At 42.1% G+C, this 18228-nt stretch overlaps 1 long non-coding RNA gene across 1 annotated transcript in view; it reads left to right on the forward strand.

Moving 5' to 3' along the window:
• Positions 1 to 8297: 8297 nt before the first annotated feature.
• The window catches only part of LOC137227809 (uncharacterized), a 123325-nt gene continuing 113394 nt past the window's right edge, over positions 8298 to 18228 (forward strand). Inside the window, exon 1 of the long non-coding RNA XR_010945008.1 lies at positions 8298 to 8784. This is a non-coding gene — a long non-coding RNA (uncharacterized lncRNA). The remainder of the gene's footprint in view (positions 8785 to 18228) is intronic.

The raw sequence follows: 18228 nt of genomic DNA on the forward strand, positions 1-18228 counted from the left end.
CTATAACACTGATAATAATTGTCACCTCTCGAGGGGTATTTTCAGGGAGGACCGCTATTTATTTGTATTGTTTGCATCTTTTGCAGTGAGTAAGGACTAATAAATTACTTGTATAATTTCAATTTAATATTAAAAGGTAAAAATTTACAAAATACACTTTCATCTCAAATATTAGAATTTAGTTTTGAACCCTAACATGTCAACTTTGTATATTAAAAGACACATTACAAAGTATTTGACATAATATGTTAAATTTATATTGAAATATTAAATACTGAATTCTTATATTATTTTAATCTATAAATACAATGTCTAATCTCTGGACAAAAAAGGAATGTATTTTTATATAAAATCTGATAATGGAGCCTAATAAGAATTTTCTCCTAGTTTGGATCACACAAGTAAAAATGAGGCCTAATTTTAGCTCATATGATAGTAATTTGAAAAGCAAAGAGAGGTTACTCTTTCACAAAATATTAGCTATGTTACAAAACCATCCCCAACAGGCTGGGCCTTGGGCCTCAATATTTCACAGTCATAACCAAGGGGAGAGAGAGAGTCATAACAATATGATTTAAGAAACATGGTTTCATGTAGAAAACTAACAAACAAGTGGAAATATTTCTTTATAATTTTATTAAAGAAACTAATATGTCTTCTAGACTATCGAAACCTGAAAACTATCTTCTGATACTTTTATTACACTGATCAATAACATACAGTTTTCATGAGGTTTCTTGCTTTTGAGAGAAAATATAGCATATAAAAATAAAATAACCTCACATTTATTTTTATTCTTATGCATGAATTTAAGCTTTTTTTTTTTTATTGCGGTATGCGGGCCTCTCACTGTTGTGGCCTCTCCCGTTGCGGAGCACAGGCTCGGGACGCGCAGGCTCAGCGGCCATGGCTCACGGGCCCAGCCGCTCCGCGGCATGTGGGATTTTCCCGGACTGGGGCACGAACCCGCGTCCCCTGCATCGGCAGACGGATTCCCAACCACTGCGCCACCAGGGAAGCCCTTCCCTTCCATTTTTATGGTACTGAATGCGTGCCTCTCCCATACCCTCCGCCTACAACCCCCCACCCCCGTCCACCCCACCTGATTCTCTCAGACTGGAATTCCCTTCGTACCCTCCCATTTTATGCGTCCTCATTCAAACACCCAAGTCAGAGCCAGCTTTGTGGTAACTTGTGCAATTGCTCAGGTTACCACACTCAGAAGAGCCCCGTGATGGTTAGATGCTCTGCTGTCTCTGCCTTGAATGAAATAAGGCCATTTGCAGCAACATGGATGGACCTAGAGATTATCATACTAAGTGAAGTAAGCCAGAGAAAGACAAATATATGATATCGCTTATATGTGGAATCTAAAAAAAAAAACTGATACAAATGAATTTATGTACAAAACAGAAATAGGCCTCCAGACAAAATAAACTTGTGGTTACCAAAAGGCAAAGGGAGGAAGGGATAAATTAGGAGCTTGGAATTAACATACACACACTACCGTATATAAAATAGATAAGCAACAGGGACCTACTGTATAGCACAGGGAACTCTGCTCAATATTTTGTAATAACCTATAAGGGACAAGAATCTGAAAAAGAATATATATGTATAAATATATGTATAACTGAATCACTTTGCTGTACAATTGAAACTAACACAACATTATAAATCAACTATATTTCAATTTTTTTAAAAAAGCAAGTTGTAGAACAACAACAACAAATACTTAATAATTGTATCTTTGAACTTAGGTTTTGCAAGTGAAACCTGATGGAACAGTGGCATATGCACGTGAGTGGTTGAGATGCATGCAGTGTGGGTGCCTCTGTTCCCTGCTGCCTCATTCGCATGTAGTGTTCAAAGTGCCCCCTGAGCACAGAACTCTGGGGGGCTCAGCGTGCATGAAACTTCCAGGTGAGTGAGTACAATGTAAGAGTGTTACCTCTACAACTAAGTGGGGATGTTGATAGCCTGGAGAAGCCATGCTTTCTGCTCTAACCAGAACATGCTTCCAACACAGGAAGAAGGCAATGGTGTCCTAAGAAACAGGAATGACAAAGGAATCCTATCCTATCCTTTCTTACTCATGTTATTTCCCTGATCAGCCAACCACTTGAGCTGAAAATAATGACCTAAAGAAAAAAAAAAAAGGCAAGACAGGGCAATCCATAGTTCCTTTCCCTTAGTCCTTTCTTCCTTACTCATCAGTAAGCTGAAGAGAGAGAGTGTTGGTAGAATGTGCATATATCAAGAAATGAAATTAAAATAGGTTGGTTAGTTTTGCGCAGCATTTCTACTGTCTGGTAATCTCCAAAATATGAACTGTATAATGTCGGTGATTCTGCATGTTAATTAAATGCTTTTAAGTTTGCATCTAACACTGTCATTGCACACGTAAAGACGAATGACAAAATATATATAAATAATTTAAAATTAAAAATTGTTTCTTTACTTAGGATGTCATTAAATAGCAAATAAAAAAACGCCATGACAAGTTGAGAGACTGAGAAAGGAAAAAACTTTATAAGCTTAATACCATGAATGACGTGCTTTTCCTGCTTTTTGAGCAAAGGACCCCAGATTTCTTTTGCACTGGACCCTGCAAAATATGTTGCTCCAATGCCTCCTTCCCATTAAAATCATCTTTGGTTCCTACCACTGTCCATGTAAAATTAATTGTTCCCTGCCTTTCACTTCTAATTATTTTTAAACTTCTGTTTAGTACTGTATTTTGCCCACGTTATTTGGAATTACATTTACTACGGCCTTTCATGTAGCCACTGCTAACAATGTGTAATTTGCCCCAAATGTTGCCTGTGGATCACCTACATCAGAATAGCCTGGAAGTAGTTCTTGAGGCTTTCATAACAATCTCCTCCTCAGGTTGGGGTACCACTATATGGGGCAGTAGGTGTCCAGGTGTGGTCTGAGGACCCGCATCTCCTGGGATCTTGTTAGAAATGCACATATGTGGGCCTCATTCCAGCTCTCTGGGACTGGGACCCAGCCCTCTAGGGGATTCTGATGCTGCTGCAGTTCAGGAATGAGTGGAAAGAACAGGGGCTCTCGAGGCAGCTAGACCTGGGTGGGATCCTGGCTGAATCACTGGCTAACTGTGACTTGTGAGTAGGTTCTCTCTCCCCAGGGACAGGCTGAGAACCCGAAACTAGACAAGAAAACTTTACCATACCTGCAAATGCCCTATTAAACATTCTCTCTTTGTTTAGAAACTATACTTTTTTGCCTTTTATGTTATTGTTGAAGAATAGGGGGAAACCTAATCTGAATGGGTTGAAAGAGTTCTCATTAGATATTCATGGGTCCCAGAGGATCCTCCAGGAAATTCAGAGAAGGGAATCAGAACCCAGGCCCCTCTTGAAATGAGGACCTGAGTTGTGCTGCAGAGTTGGCTATGGGAAGGGAAAACATCTCAGAGGTCAGCACCCAGTGATCTGGTCCAGCTCAAAGGCACTGCGCTGGTGATGGAAGAATTCCAATCTTAGACAGAGGCAGGGAGGAAATCTGTCATGTCTGATTTACTGCTTGTACTGCATGTACTAAGAGACAAAACAAACAGGGAAACTTGGCCAGCTTGAAGTCCAGCAAATTCCATATCATTGCGACACAAGGGAAACCAAAATACAGTTTTACCCAGATTGGAGTAATCGCCCTAATTTTGGTAAGCTTTAGGAACATTTTTCAGCATTCAATTTAATCAAATGGTTGAAACTGGAATATAAGGGACAGAGATATAGAAATCCTAAGCCCTCAAGGTCCCTCTATGATTGTTTATTTATGTGTATGTGTGTGTGTGTGTTGCGTGCATATTGATTATGGGTTTTTATTGTTTTATTATTGGGTGATTACAGTACCAAAGCAAAATGCTAATATCAGCAATTTGGTATTTATTTTGTATAACATTGAAATAGTAGTACTGATCTTAGCATTTTCTGTTCTTTAATGTAGCTAGAGTTTGTGAAATAAAAAATGATACCAAATATTTAATATGTGACAACTAAAAAATTAAATATACTCTAAAACAACTATAAATGGAAATTTTAAAAGTATGCTTATTAAACATACTTGGTTATTCTAAAATCACTTACTAACAATATAATTAACAGCATAAAGTAATACTCAAAAACACTGTATAAAAGGAAAAACTTTATCAACCATGGAAGTTGAAAATTAAATATTATTTAAAAGTTAAGTTCACATTAAAAAAACTATGGTGTCATGATGAGGGTTTACTTTGATGCAGTGCTCCAGCTGTTGATAAATCTTTGATTCTTCATGGGAAGGATGATGGTGAAATTATTCATAAACTGACTCCAAACATTTTCCTTTGACTTAATTTCAAATAATCTCATCTCTTGTTTGACAACTTTGAGGAGGTGTTTTTTGAAAAGCTTTTTCTTCTGCACAAACCATAATCTTTTCATGGACGGCAAGCTATAGCTTTGTTTCAAAGAGCATTGCCAGCTTGCATTCCACGCTTTCAATTTCATCATGTGTAGATGAAGTATCTGATGCAGGGTTCCCTGCATCAATTGCAATTCTATCATGTTTATATTCCACTTTTTCAAAAGTCTTTGAACAAGAGTAAAAAATATTCCTCGCAATAGAAGCTCGACTTCATTGACTGTCACTTTCATTCTCCTCCTGAGGATTTCCGAGGCATAGATGAACACTTTCTAAATGAAGGCGGTTTTGTTAGATTTGAAATTTTAGGGCAGTCAATAACTCTCTGGGTATATCTCAAGGTGTGAAAAAATCAGATTTCAGAACTTAAAAATATGGATACACATATGAAGCCTTCCTCCAGGAAAAAATAGAAGTATTTCAATACTTAAGAAGCTTGCATTGCAATTATTTACATAGAGGACATAGAGAGCACAACATGCTTGCTCACATACAAACACATCCAGCTAATTTTTAGAAAAATTCTTGTACATTTCACGGAGTCATCTCATGATGATGTGAGCTCAGCATGACATACGGGGAGAAGCTATTTCTTCTGAGAGCAGAAAAGTTCCCCTGATGTCTGGGCACAAGACAGAGTTGATTGGAGCATCAGAAAGCTTTAACATTTCAAGGTACCTAAATTTAGACTCAGACAAGTCCTGAAACTCAAGGCTGCACACCCTGGCCTTGGGGGCAGGGGTGGGGTTGTATGGAAGACCTTTTGTATGTGAAATACAGTTCACCACTCTCCCATAGGCCCACTCGGGGTCCCTGAGCCAGCCGAGAAGTTGGTCCACCCCCAGCTAAAGTCAGATCTGCACCCTCAGGATACTCAGTTCTGCTCACAGCACGGCTCTGAAGAGCTGGACGCAACGCGGTTAAGGAACCATACACATTAAGTTCGGAGGCCAGCCGAGTGGGCAATCGAGACTGAGCAAAGTGAAGTGGGGTTTTGTAAGGTGCCCCCAATACAGCCTGCATCTGTTGCTCCGCCCCGTAAAGCAAGTGTGAAGTTTTGGTTTTTTTTAACATCTTTATTGGAGTATAATTGCTTTACAATGTTGTGTTAGTTTCTGCTGTATAACAAAGGGAATCAGCTATACGTATACAAGTTTTAAGTGAAAACAATTCACAGTTCTCCAGGCTCCTTTCTCTGTATTCAAATTCCTCAAGTACAGAGGCCTCACTGCTGCCCACTCCAGCTTGGCCTCATTTTCAGTGGCTATCTGGCCAGCGGGGGGATGGGTCCAGCATTTCCCCCTTCCCAGTAGTCACATCATCCAGGCTAATCTCTGGCAGCTGGGGAGGCTAGAAAAGTTGCTTTTCAACTTCTCTAGCCCCAGCAGATCAAATCAAAAGCAGATGGGGAGAGGACGTTCCCGGCTAAGAGGCCTGGTGATTTACAACCAAATTTGAGTCCACTCTCCCATGAGCAGAAAAGCCAATCTACTGACACTGAATCGTGGTGAAGGAAAGTGAAGCATTTATTGCAGGAGCCAAGCAGGGAGTCCAGGCAGCTAACGCACAAAAGGCCTGAACTCTCCGATGGCTTTCAGGGAACGGTTTCTAAGGACAGGGTGAGCGAGAGAGCATTGCACGGTGCAAATCAGCTCATGGACATTCTTCTGACTGGGTGGTGGTGAGGTAACTGGGAGTCAAGATCATCAACCTTCTGGTTCCAGCTGGTCTGGGGTCTATGTGCTTGTGGTCAACATACAGTTAACTTCTTCCACCTGGTGGGGGCTTCAGCGTCTGCAAAACAGCTCAAAGGACATGGCTCAGGATATTATCTATAGCCCTTGAGGAGGAACTAAAGGTCCTTGACTTTGTTTAATGGCTAAACTATGATTATTTTGTCCTGCTTGACTGTTTTCCTTTGTTTCTGCATTTTCTCACTTCTCTGATTGAATTATTATTTGGAACTCGGGGAAGGCCTAGGAGGCTAAAGTTTTTCTATAAGCAAGAGGCAGGTGGAGGACATTGGAAGGGGGATGGGGCAGAGGGGGTGTTCCTGTCCTGGGAAGGCCCCATAGGGTACTGCTTGCTTACAGTCATGCCCCTCTCTGTACATGACTCTCTGGATTGAGTTCTTAACATCTTATGAATCTAAAACCACAGTATGTAATAAACTGATAAAAAAATTGGAACCCATTTGAAATGTAATTTAATAAATATTTGTGTACCTTTATACATCAGGCATTATATTAGAAGCTGGGCTATAAAGACGAAATAAAAGTCCAAGCATTCAAGAAGTTCATACTGCAGAGTGCAGTTATTCACATGGCAATGAATGAGACACAGGCATGGCCAAGACACTTTAAGACATGGGGGAGGTGAGGCAAGGCCTTAGGCTTCACCAAGGGAGGTGACCTGAGCTGGGTATTGAGAGGCAAGCAGACTTCATCAGGTATTAATAGGGAAAAGCCATCTACACAGAGGAATTGTTATGAGCACAGACAGGGAGAAGGAAAAACGATGACTGTGTTTTGAAAGCACCATGGGATTGGATGTATGATTTGAGCAGGTAAGGAATGACTTGAAATAAGGTTGGTAAGTGGGGCTGAGACTTAGCTGCAAAGGGCAATGTCTGTGTTAATTCCTATCAAATTTAATGGAAGAAAGACCTCACTAGATTTCAAGCAGGGGAGTGCAGTCACAGTATATGTTTTAGAAAGTCCACTTAGGTGGCAGTGAAAAAGAGAGAAACGGAGGCAGGGAAGATAGTTAAGGACACCAAAAGGAAGGAAGAGATGGGATGGTATGCTTCAGGAAGAGCAATACTGAAGAAAGTTGGGTTTTTTTAAAGATGGAAGCGATTTTAATATGTTGTAGGTTGAAGGTCAGTTGCCATTGGAGATGGAGAGAGCAGAGATAATTGACGAAGCAAGATTTTTACCCATGCCGAATTGCTTTCAAGTAACTATAGGCAGCGTGTTGTATTAGTTCCTTCGCAAAGGAACTCACTAAATTGTAATGCCATTGTATGTGGTACAATAATACAATGAAAAGGGAGCAAACGTCAGTAGAGAAATGCCTTCATCCCAGGGTAGATGGAATGACGTGGACTAAAATACTCTATCGTGAAAGTCTAAAGTGATGGATTACACAAGATCACATCAAAGGGTAGTCAAGTTACCCGTCCACCAAAGTGATGTGAAGAGTGGTGACACAAGAGGGACAGCAGCGAGGAAAGGAGAGATTGTGGACATCAGACAGGTGGCATTCAGAAATAGATGACAGTCAGATGAGAAGATAGACAAGGACAGGAAAGGCCCCGTATTTGCGGAAGGGAGAACAATGACTTGGAAGGCTTTTTGGGTTTTTTTTTTTGTGGTACGCGGGCCTCTCACTGCTGTGGCCTCTCCCATTGCGGAGCACAGGCTCCGGACGCGCAGGTTCAGCGGTCATGGCTCACGGGCCCAGCCGCTCCACGGCATGTGGGATCTTCCTGGACCGGGACACGAATCTGTCCCTTGCATCGGCAGGCAGACTCTCAACAACTGCACCACCAGGGAAGCCCAGACTTGGAAGGTTTTAACCAGCTCACAAATCCTGCGGCTCCCCTACCTCTCCCTCCCCTCACCTAAGGTGAAGGCTGTGAATGAGATACCAGGTGTAGCTTGTAGTATAAGTGGCTGGGCACCTCTGGAGCCTTTGGAAATGTTTTTGCAGCATCTCTGGGTCTCTTGGGTCACCCCTTGGTAAACTGGCTGTCCACCTTTTCAACCTTGCTGACCACCAGCATGATGATAAAGAGTGCTGTCCACAGAGCACCTGGCACTGAGATCCTAGGATCCATCGTGACTCTGTTCCCGCTCAGTCCCTCCTGTCTCCTACACAGTGAATAAAGGCAGTGCTGTGCTTCATGGGTCAAGGAGTGTTTACCTCTCCCAAGTGACAGATGGGGCTGTGACGGGCACAGCTGTCCTTACACGTATCCGTCTCCTCCATAAACCGTGTTCAGAGCCCGGCTCAGGGCTTCTCCAATTTTAAGGTCCACAAGAGTCACCTGGGAAGCTTGCTGAACAAGCATGCTCTGATTCAGCAAGTATGCGGCAAGGAGCTCAGATTCTGAATTTCTAATGAGGCCCCAGGTGTGGCCCATGAACCACACCTTACAAAAAGGGCCTAGGAAGGGGCTGCTTGGGCTGTTCGTAGAGCGTCTGCGTGGAGTTGCAGCAAGATGTCGTCCCTGCTTCACTGCCAGCCGAGTATCACCGCAGAGCTGTCCTTGGCTGTGTTCAGCCCCACAGTGGACTTGGCCTAAGTTTTTGAGACCACCAACAAAGGAGCCTGAGCTTGAGGAAATTTGTAAGTACAATTTCCCCTTCTTTCTTAACGGCCCAGAAAAGACAGGACTGGTGCTCGTGGGATTCACCCACTTAGCAGAGTAGAACAGATGAGCCCATAGAGAAATCAGATTTCCAAATGACTTTTGCTTATGACCTGATTTTTGTCTTTGCAAAGAGCTAGGGAAATGAGTTCCTTTCCCCATCTAGGCCCTACCTCCTTGCTGAACTCTGCTTAGGGGAAGAAAAACCCAGAAAACAAACCCAAACTTGAGGATTTGGGCAAGGTACACTTAACCAGCAAGACGGATGATGGTAAAGGTTTCCTAAGATGTTTATATTTAGGTTCTGTGCAAGGGGAGTTCTTTTTATCGCCTGAATGTGTCACTTTAATTTGATAAACAGCAGGGGAGGAGAGACTGGCATTGCAAAAAAGCTTAAAGTGCTGTGCGACGCTTCACTTAGTACTGTTAAAATGGATTCTTAAGGAAGTTTCCTTTTAAGTTCTGTTTTAGTTTTGTTCAGCTCAACAAACATGCATTGAGTGTCTGTTGACGAGAGCAGGCACTGTGCTGGGTGCTGAGCACACGGAGGTAAGTGAGAGGGGGCTTGGGGAGAGGGACAAGCAGAGAGAGAAGACCTCTGCAGTATTGTGGTGCAATGAGGCAGGTGCATGGTGTCTGGAGCTCTGGTGAGGTCTCCTTAACGAGCAGGAATGTGGGGGAGATGGAGCGGGGAGGCCGCTTTGAATGGATGACACCTGGCCTGAATCTAGAGCAGCGGTCCCCAGCCTTTTTGGCACCAGGGACTGGTTTCGTGGAAGACAGTTTTTCCACGGCCTAGGCTGGTGGGGATGGCTCAGGCAGTAATGCCAGTGACGGGCAGTGGCAGATGAAGGTTTGCTCGCTTGCCTGCCACTCACATCCTGCTGTGCCGCCCGGTTCCTATCAGGCTGCCAGAGCAGTACCAGCCCGCGGCGCAGGTGTTGGAGACCCCTGATCTAGAGGCTCGAGTAGGAATTAGGCAGGTGGAGAAGTTTTAGAAATGTGAGTCATTAATACTCTTCCTTGACTATTTCTGGTTCTTACCTCTGGCACACAGTAGAATAGCGTGTCCTTATCCTCTTGAAAAGCGTGGCGACTGGTTGTGCTTGAGCCAATGAGATGTGAGGGATAGTGGCGTGTATCACTTCTAGGTAGAAGCTTTAAATGCCAGTAGTGGTTGACCGTTTTTCCATCTCACTGCTACAGAAACTGTGGAAACAATATGTTAAGATAAAGCTATCATCAGTCTTGTCTCTTGAGTGGTGACAATGAGAAGAAAGAAATCTTTGTTGTTTAAAGCCGTGAAATTGCAGAGTGGATGATGTGGTAACATAAGGTCCTCTGTCCTGAGCAACGCAAAAGGGCGTTCTGGGCAGGGGGTTCTATTTACAAAGGCTCAGAGACATGCAATGTCTTTGATCTGGAAAGTGCAAATGGTTAATAATGCCTGAATATGTAATGCAGACTGAGGTAGGTGGGGATTGCGGTGGTGTTTATCTTGTCTTGGGTGCCAGGATAATAAAGACTTGGGGGATTGAAGTACATTGTTGGCCAGATGAGCTCTTAAGTTTCCTTTCTAACCGAAGACTTCGATTTTACAAAATTGAATGCGATTCATGGTTTTCTCTGGGAACACCTTTCCCAAAATTCTTAGGCATGGTTGAACATCCTCCTCTGGAAAGCTATGGCATTTTTAAAAACTCATCGTACAGTACTAAACATTGTGCAAAATGTTTATTTATGTTATCTTCACTAGACAAAGTTCCTTGATGGCAGAAAACATTTCTGTTTTCCCAAGATCCTGTACAGTGCCTAGGAGTGTAATAAATATTTGTTGAATAAGTAAACACCGAGGGCTTCTTTGTGGGTGTAATTTAGACACCTCTCGAGATTCTTTGGCCTCGCCTGTCTCCCAGTCCACAGGCAGCATGGCTTCACGTAAGCCACTGTTATGGCCAGTTGACTCCCTGTGAACCCATTTAAATGGCTCTGCTGCCTGCGGACAGCCAGCTACAGAGCCTTTGGCTCTTCTGGCCACTTCCAGAGACTCAACTACATGCTGCAATTTCCCAAGTACCTGCTGAAAAGGCAAAGACAAGCCAAGTAAATCTTTGGGCACATGTTTACCATTGGCAGATGGGAAGGAGCCAGCAGATAAATTCTTTCCCTCCCTACCATGGCTGTAGCAAAGAATAGCCTATATGGAGGTGTCCCACACGGCTGAGCCAGTGAACCTGCTGAGTGACCAGCTGAATCTCTTCACAGCTCATGGTGAACCAGTGTCCATATGGTAACACATTACCTTTCATTGCTTCCCATCCTCTGTACCTAGCTCTGTTTTCTATTCTTCCTGTCTTGAGCTCCCAAAACATACTAGCATATAGTCTTTGTCTCAGGCTGAAATGGGTGACTGTGGAATCTGAGAGCTGTGTGGATGGCCCCATGCGAATGAGCACACATATTAGTGTGCACCAGATGCCATCGACTGCAGGTACGTCTATCAACTTAGCTGGCACCATCCCTGGGGAGACCACCCAGGCAGCTGGTGGCAGGCTGACTTATTTTGCATTCCTTCTGTTCTGGAAAGAGCGATGAGTTACTGACTAGAACTGACATCTACTTCAGACGCAGATTTGTCCACAGTGCATTATATCCTGTATGACATTGCTTCAGACTGACGGACACAACTTACTGTAAAGGAGATGCAAAAATGGACTCAAATCACAAACTTCCCCGGTTTTGATCATGTACCCCATCGTCTCGGAACCTCTGTATCCTCCTGCTACTTCCAGCTTTGGATGAAGAGTTAAGCTATAGGACATAGATCAGCAGACTGTGACCTGTGGCCCAAATATAGCCTACTGCCATTTCTTATAGGGAAAGTTTAAAGAAACTCAGCTATGCCCATTTGTATATATGTTATTTATGGTTTGGCACTCTAATGGCAGATTTGAGTAGTTGTAAAAGAGACTGTATGGCCTGCAAACACTAAAACTGACTATTCAGTCCTTTGCAGAAAGTTTTCTAACTCCTGCTGTAAGACGTGGTCTCTTACTTGCCAAAGGGTTGCCAAAGGAGCTGGGAGGTTTAAAAAAAAATTATATATATATATATATATATATGGTAGTTTGCCCTTGTAGGGCAAACTTTGACCCATGGGACACAGGAGATAAGAGGGAGCAAGCAATTAAATCCCCTTCCCCTCCTCCCTACTGAGTGCACTTTACCTCCTGAAGAATAGTTATAATTGCTACTTTAAAGTTTTTCTCAGATAATTCCAACATCTGGGTCATCTCAGAGTTGGCATCTGTCTTTTTTTTTTTTTGGTTTTTTTTGCGGTACGCGGGCCTCTCACTGTTGTGGCCTCTCCTGTCGCGGAGCACAGGCTCCAGATGCTCAGGCTCAGCGGCCATGGCTCACGGGCCCAGCCGCTCCGCGGCATGTGGGATCTTCCCGGACCGGGGCACGAACCCGCGTCTCCTGCATCGGCAGGCGGACTCTCAACCACTGTGCCACCAGGGAAGCCCTGGCATCTGTCTTTTACTTGAAAGTAGGTCATATTTTTCCTCGTCCTTGGTAAGTCGAGTAACTTCAAATTGTATCCTGCACATCTTGTAAATTACGCTGTGAAGCTCTGGGTTTTACTAAGATCTTCTGGAGAAGAAAATTTTTTTTTCTGTTACTTTTAGTAGGGAATCAATCTGTCTTGCCTTCTGAGGGCAGTGGTTCTGATGTCAGTTCAGTTTTCGAAGCCTTTGCTATGCTGTCTGGGTCTGTTCCTGCATACGCCACTAAAGGGTAGTCTGGGACGAGAGGCGTGGCTTATATGGTCGTTCACTTGTCAAAGCATGTGATTCTTCTGGTGTGTGCTTCAAATTTACAGCTTGGGTGAACCTGAGATTTGTATCAACTCATATAAAGAATTAGGGGGTCCCTTTCTTCTCATTCTGTCCTCTGCAGTATTTCTTCCATTCTTTTTGGTTCCCTAAGTCTTCTTTCCTTACTCATCTAGCTGGAAATACAGGGTTTCTCTTAGAGTTGTGACCACCATGACTATTACGTTTGGGGAGAAATGAAGAGGAAAAGAGAAAAATAACAGGAATTACCCTTATACTCTTTGCACAACAGGGACCTATTATCCTAATTCCTCTATTTGGAGAGGTAAAACCTATCTCAGAATTTTTAGATGTTCATGCTATTGTGGCAACTATGTGACTGGCCTTGGGGCAGGCTGATAGAGAAAAAAGAGAGGAAAACAGTAGGATTTTCACAATACTCTACAGCTTTTACTAGGCCCTTATTGCCAATCCTTTGGCCAGAAAGGTTGGATTTTGTGAGTTTAGTTGTATATGTCCACTGTGCAGTTTCCCTATTTGGCTTGCCTTTTGGTCAAAGCCGGAAGACCCAGGTAGACAGAAAAACATAAAACCAGGAGAGTCATTGTTGCCACATTAGTTGTTCAAATATTCACTTGTTCCACAATTCACCCACCTGCTTCTGTTGACTATTCAGAGTCCTTAAGTAGTTGCTGTTTTTATTTCGTCTGGAGTTTTACCTCTGATAATTCAGAGCAAGGTCTATACCCCTCCACCAGCAGCTTTTCTATTTTTCTTGCCAGATCAACTTGAGGTTCCTTTACTTTTTGGTGGAGAGCTCACACAGCTTATGGAAGAATGCACGGGAAGTCTGCAAAATGGAACGCAGACTGGAACAGATAAAATAGTCTTGTTTTGAGATCAACCTGGGATTTCTAAAATGATGAGTGTCTAAACGAAAAATCAGTCAGGATATAAAACAGAAGTCTGCAACAAAAATGTTATTGACACAACCTGTTGAAGAGCTAACATACCGCTGAGGGGAGAGGAGGTTTCAGAAGGAGAGCTCGGGAAGTACTGTGTTGGCTGAAAAGGTCATTGTCCGAATGACCTTTACGGCCAACCCAATATACGCCATGTACAGGGCCCAGGGGGATGTGGAAGATGTGGTACCCTGAACCTAGGGCTTAGGTGGTTCTGAACTCTAAAACTACCCCATAACTGAATGATCATTTTTAAAAGCCTGAAAGGTAGATTCCCTCCCCTCAATCGTTAGCATCTCTAAGGGCTTGGAATCTAAAATCAAGGCCTGTTTTTCAGTTCCCTGCACGAAACAGGCCGAGGCAAGGAGTTGGGTTCCTCTGTGGCCAGTCGCTAATGCTCTATGCCATGGTCATGGTCATGCCTAGCCTTGGCCTCCTGTCTCACTAATGGCTACAGAGCAAGGGGAACTAGGCAGTGGGGTGAAGAAGACGAAGGGCGCGTGCCGTGTCGTCAGCACATCTGGGATGTGGCTGCTTCCTGTTGGGTGAGACTTGGCTCGGCCCCTCTCTGCCTAAGCCTCCACTGCATGGTCTGTAAAGTGGGAACTGTGATGCCCATGTTGAAGGGCTGTGGGAGTTGATGAGATCGTGCCCCATCCTGCCCCCACTTCTGCCTCCTCTCCCCTCTGGGCTCCAAATGAGAATTGTGCTGCAGATTATATTATTGGAAAGAGGTTTTTGTCTTCAAATGTTACACACTGCCTATAAAGTATTGCATAGCAAACACCTAAAAGCGCTCCCTTATAGAACCGTCAAGCATGATCAAATTCAACATGTATCCTTTACACATAACTGGTATTTCAAAAATGTTGAAGCTTACTAAGGTAGAAGAAGCCAAGGCATTCCCTGTCTCTATTTTATATAAATTGTTGGTATAATAATCTCTCTTCTCAGAAAATCTTGAAATTAATAGGGCTGGAATGATATTTTATTTCCTACTCTAAAGGATTGGGTTACTGTTTTTTTTGGGGGGTTACTTTTTCAACTTTTAAAGCATAATAATCTCCTTAGAAAACCTTGAAATTAATAGGGCTGGAATGATATTTTATTTTCCTACTCTAAAGGATTGGGTTACTTTGTTATTCAACTTTTAAAGCATAATAATCTCTCTTCTTAGAAAAACTCAAAATTAATAGGGCTGGAATGACTGATTTTCCTACTCTAAAGGACTGGGTTACTTCGTTATTCGACTTTTAAAGCAAAGTCGTAACTTTTACTCATTTTCTTCAGACCACACACAGAGACCAACAGTATGCTTTGCACTTAGCAGCTACTTAAATGTTGGTTAAAGTATTGATAATTAATGACCAATATCTGAGTTTTGACTGCTTCATAGATTGAGAGGATCCACTCAACTCAAATATTAACATCAAGAAGAAAACAGAAGAGGCTGAAAAGCATGGGTTTATTAATTTTCTATATCTTCTAAAGTTCGGTCACTTGGAAATTCAAAATTTGTCAACATAATTGTTCGTTTGCATCCAATTGAATCCCTGGGATTCCTTGGCTGTGTATATAATTCCACTTCCAGCCAAGCTGTTAAGACCAGGTCTGCAGTTTCCAGTTATTAGGGAAGTTCATTGTAAGAAGGGTGAACAGCCTCCAAAACAGCAAGTAACTTATCACTATTTCCAGTCTTTAGCCATTTTTTCCTTTATGATGACATACTGCCAAGAAAGATGATTCAGGAACTTTGAGCAGACAGGGAACATTGGCCGGCAATGAGGCCTAGCGTGAGTTGAGCTACAGGAGAACTGGAAGGGAAAGGGAAGGAAGGACATGAGTATTCACTGAGCGCCTGCACCAGCAGCTTTAGGTAGTTTATCTCATGGGCTTCTGTCCACAACAGCCTGTGAGGGAATAAGAAGTGGTATTTCTTGAGGGCTTACTCTGGCCCCAACCCCTCACAGTCATTACCACAGTGAAGTCTCAAAACAACCCATGCCGAGCTATTACACGCATGTTAGGAGTAAAGCTCTGCAGGGAGAATATCACACAGCTGCTCAGAAGTGGAACCGGAATTTAGAGGCACTTGATCTAACTTCCAAATTCGAACTTTGAAGTTTCCTTCTCAAAAGAAAAATACATTTTTCTTGTTCAAATAATGTATGCTGATGGCAAAAAATCAATACAGAAAAACTCTCAAATATTTAATTTTTGAATATGCAGTGCTTTTACATACTTAGAAAAGCAAAAACTCTGTCAGAAGAGAAGCACTGTCATTAATCTATCAACTCTTTCTGGAGGCTTTTTTTTTTTGGTGGTACACGGACCTCTCACTGTTGCGGCCTCTCCCGTTGCGGAGCACAGGCTCCGGACATGCAGGCTCAGCGGCCATGGCTCACGGGCCCAGCCGCTCCGCGGCATGTGGGATCCTCCCGGACCGGACCGGGGCACGAACCCGCGTCCCCTGCATCGGCAGGCGGACTCTCAACCACTGCACCACCAGGGAAGCCCCTGGAGGCTTTTTAATGCATGTATGGATGTATTTCTCCCTTTATTTAGTCATGACAGCATGGACACACTATCTCATAAGTTGCTTTTCATTTTTTCACTTAACTCTATCCTAGAGATGTTTACAAATCAGTGTGAAGTGTTTTAAAGTCTTTTTAATTAGCTGCATCATGTTCCACTTTATTAATTTATAAAAGCGAATTCCGTAATTTAACTTGAATAAAACGCTGAGGTGTTCTCAATTTTGTGCTCCTACAGACAATGGTGAAATGAATCAGCTCTCAAGTGGGTCATGTGTCTTTCCCTAGGAGTGCTAGTGTCTCTGTAGGACATACTGGTGAATCAAAGGTAAAGGGAAGCATTTGTAATTCCGGAAGATACTGACCAATTGTCCACTCACCCATAGAGTTTAACATGCCTGTTTCCCCGTAGCTTTGCCAACAGTGTTCATCAAACTGTTGGAGTTTTGCCAGTCTGATAGGTGAAACCTGTTAAGTCAGTGTAGTTAGAATTATTTCTCTTTTGAATAAAGTTGACCATCTCTTTATGTTTGAGAGGAGAGACATTTGTATCTCCTTTTCCATGCATTGCTTGTTCATTTTTACTTTACCCATTTTTCTATTGGGCATTCTTCATATATTAGGGGGGGTAGCCTTCTGTGATATGAGTTACAAATAGCTTTTCTTAGTTTCTCTCTTCCTTTGACCTTACGTATGGTGTTTCTCCCCATGGAGAAATTTCTATTTTAAGTTGAGTTTGCCGGTCTTTTCCTTTATCACTTCTAAATTTGAGTCCTAATTAGAGAGCTCATCATCACTCCAAGGTTACAACTGCCCCATGTTTTTGTCTAGAACTTTGATGGTTTCAGTGCATTGAAGGCTTTAATCCATTTGGCAACAATCCCACAGCTTCCAGTGAAGCATGCATCTAACTTTATATATTTCTAGCTAGTTCTCCAATTATCCCAATATTATATATTGAAACATTTCATGACTGATTTGAGATGTCTTTATCATACTGATTTCAAGCCTCTCTATAGATAGGTCTGTGTGTATGTGTGAGTATATATCTCCTTTGGACTTCTATTCCCTTCCATCAGTCTATTTATATATTATTACTATGATCTAATAATTGAAGGTTTTAAATATGTTTTAATATCTACTGTGACATTTTCCACCTCCCTCATTCTACCCCATTGTTCTTTTTCAGAGTTTTCCTGGTTATGTCTTCATGTGAGCTTTAGAATCACATTACCCAGTTGTCTTTTTTTTTTCCTGAATAACCTTTGGGGTGTTTTAATTGGGAAGTATTAAACTTATCAATTAGGTTATGGAAAATTCACATCTGTGTCATGGTGTGTGTTTCCATTTTTTAAAAAGTCTTCTTAGGTCTTCAGGGGTATTGGAAATATTAGGAGGCCTACGTATTGTCAGTAATTCCTGTTTTGGTTGTTACATTCATGTAGTCTTTTCTTATATCATCTATGGGGTTATGTATGTGAAAGCTGATGTTTCTGTTCTTATACACCTATTATTTTTCTGAGTTCTCTTATTGGTTATGGTAACTTTTCAGTTGGTTTCATATGGTCATAGCACCTGCAAATAATTTTTCACGTTTCTTTCCAGCTTTTAGAATTATGATTTCTTTTTCTTACCCCGTTGTGCTGCCTATACTTCTAGCACATCATCAAGTTCTATTTTTGACTTTAATGGGAATGTTTCTAGTGCTTCACACTAGGCATAGTATTTCCTTTGGGGTTACGACAGAAGTATTTTATCTTGTAACAGACTTATTTATCTAACACTATTTCATTGCAATTGCAATTTCTAAAGATTAAGAATGGGTATTGAATTTTGTCTGTAATATATTAAATACATTTTTTCCTTTCTTATATAATCTCAAATAAGGAGTTGTGTCATTGATTTCTAAAACTGGGATTGTTATATATCTGTATATATATAATATGCACACACATCCGTATATTGTATTTTCGCTATGTAGTATTTTGTAGAATTCTCCACTTACCTGACGTAGATCTAGCTCAGTGTTCCAATGGTTGCATAATCCATGGTTTGGATATAGCCCATTAATTCAGCCATTCCCATATAGT

The sequence above is a fragment of the Pseudorca crassidens genome, chromosome 7, assembly GCF_039906515.1.
Source record: "Pseudorca crassidens isolate mPseCra1 chromosome 7, mPseCra1.hap1, whole genome shotgun sequence".
NCBI lineage: Eukaryota > Metazoa > Chordata > Mammalia > Artiodactyla > Delphinidae > Pseudorca > Pseudorca crassidens.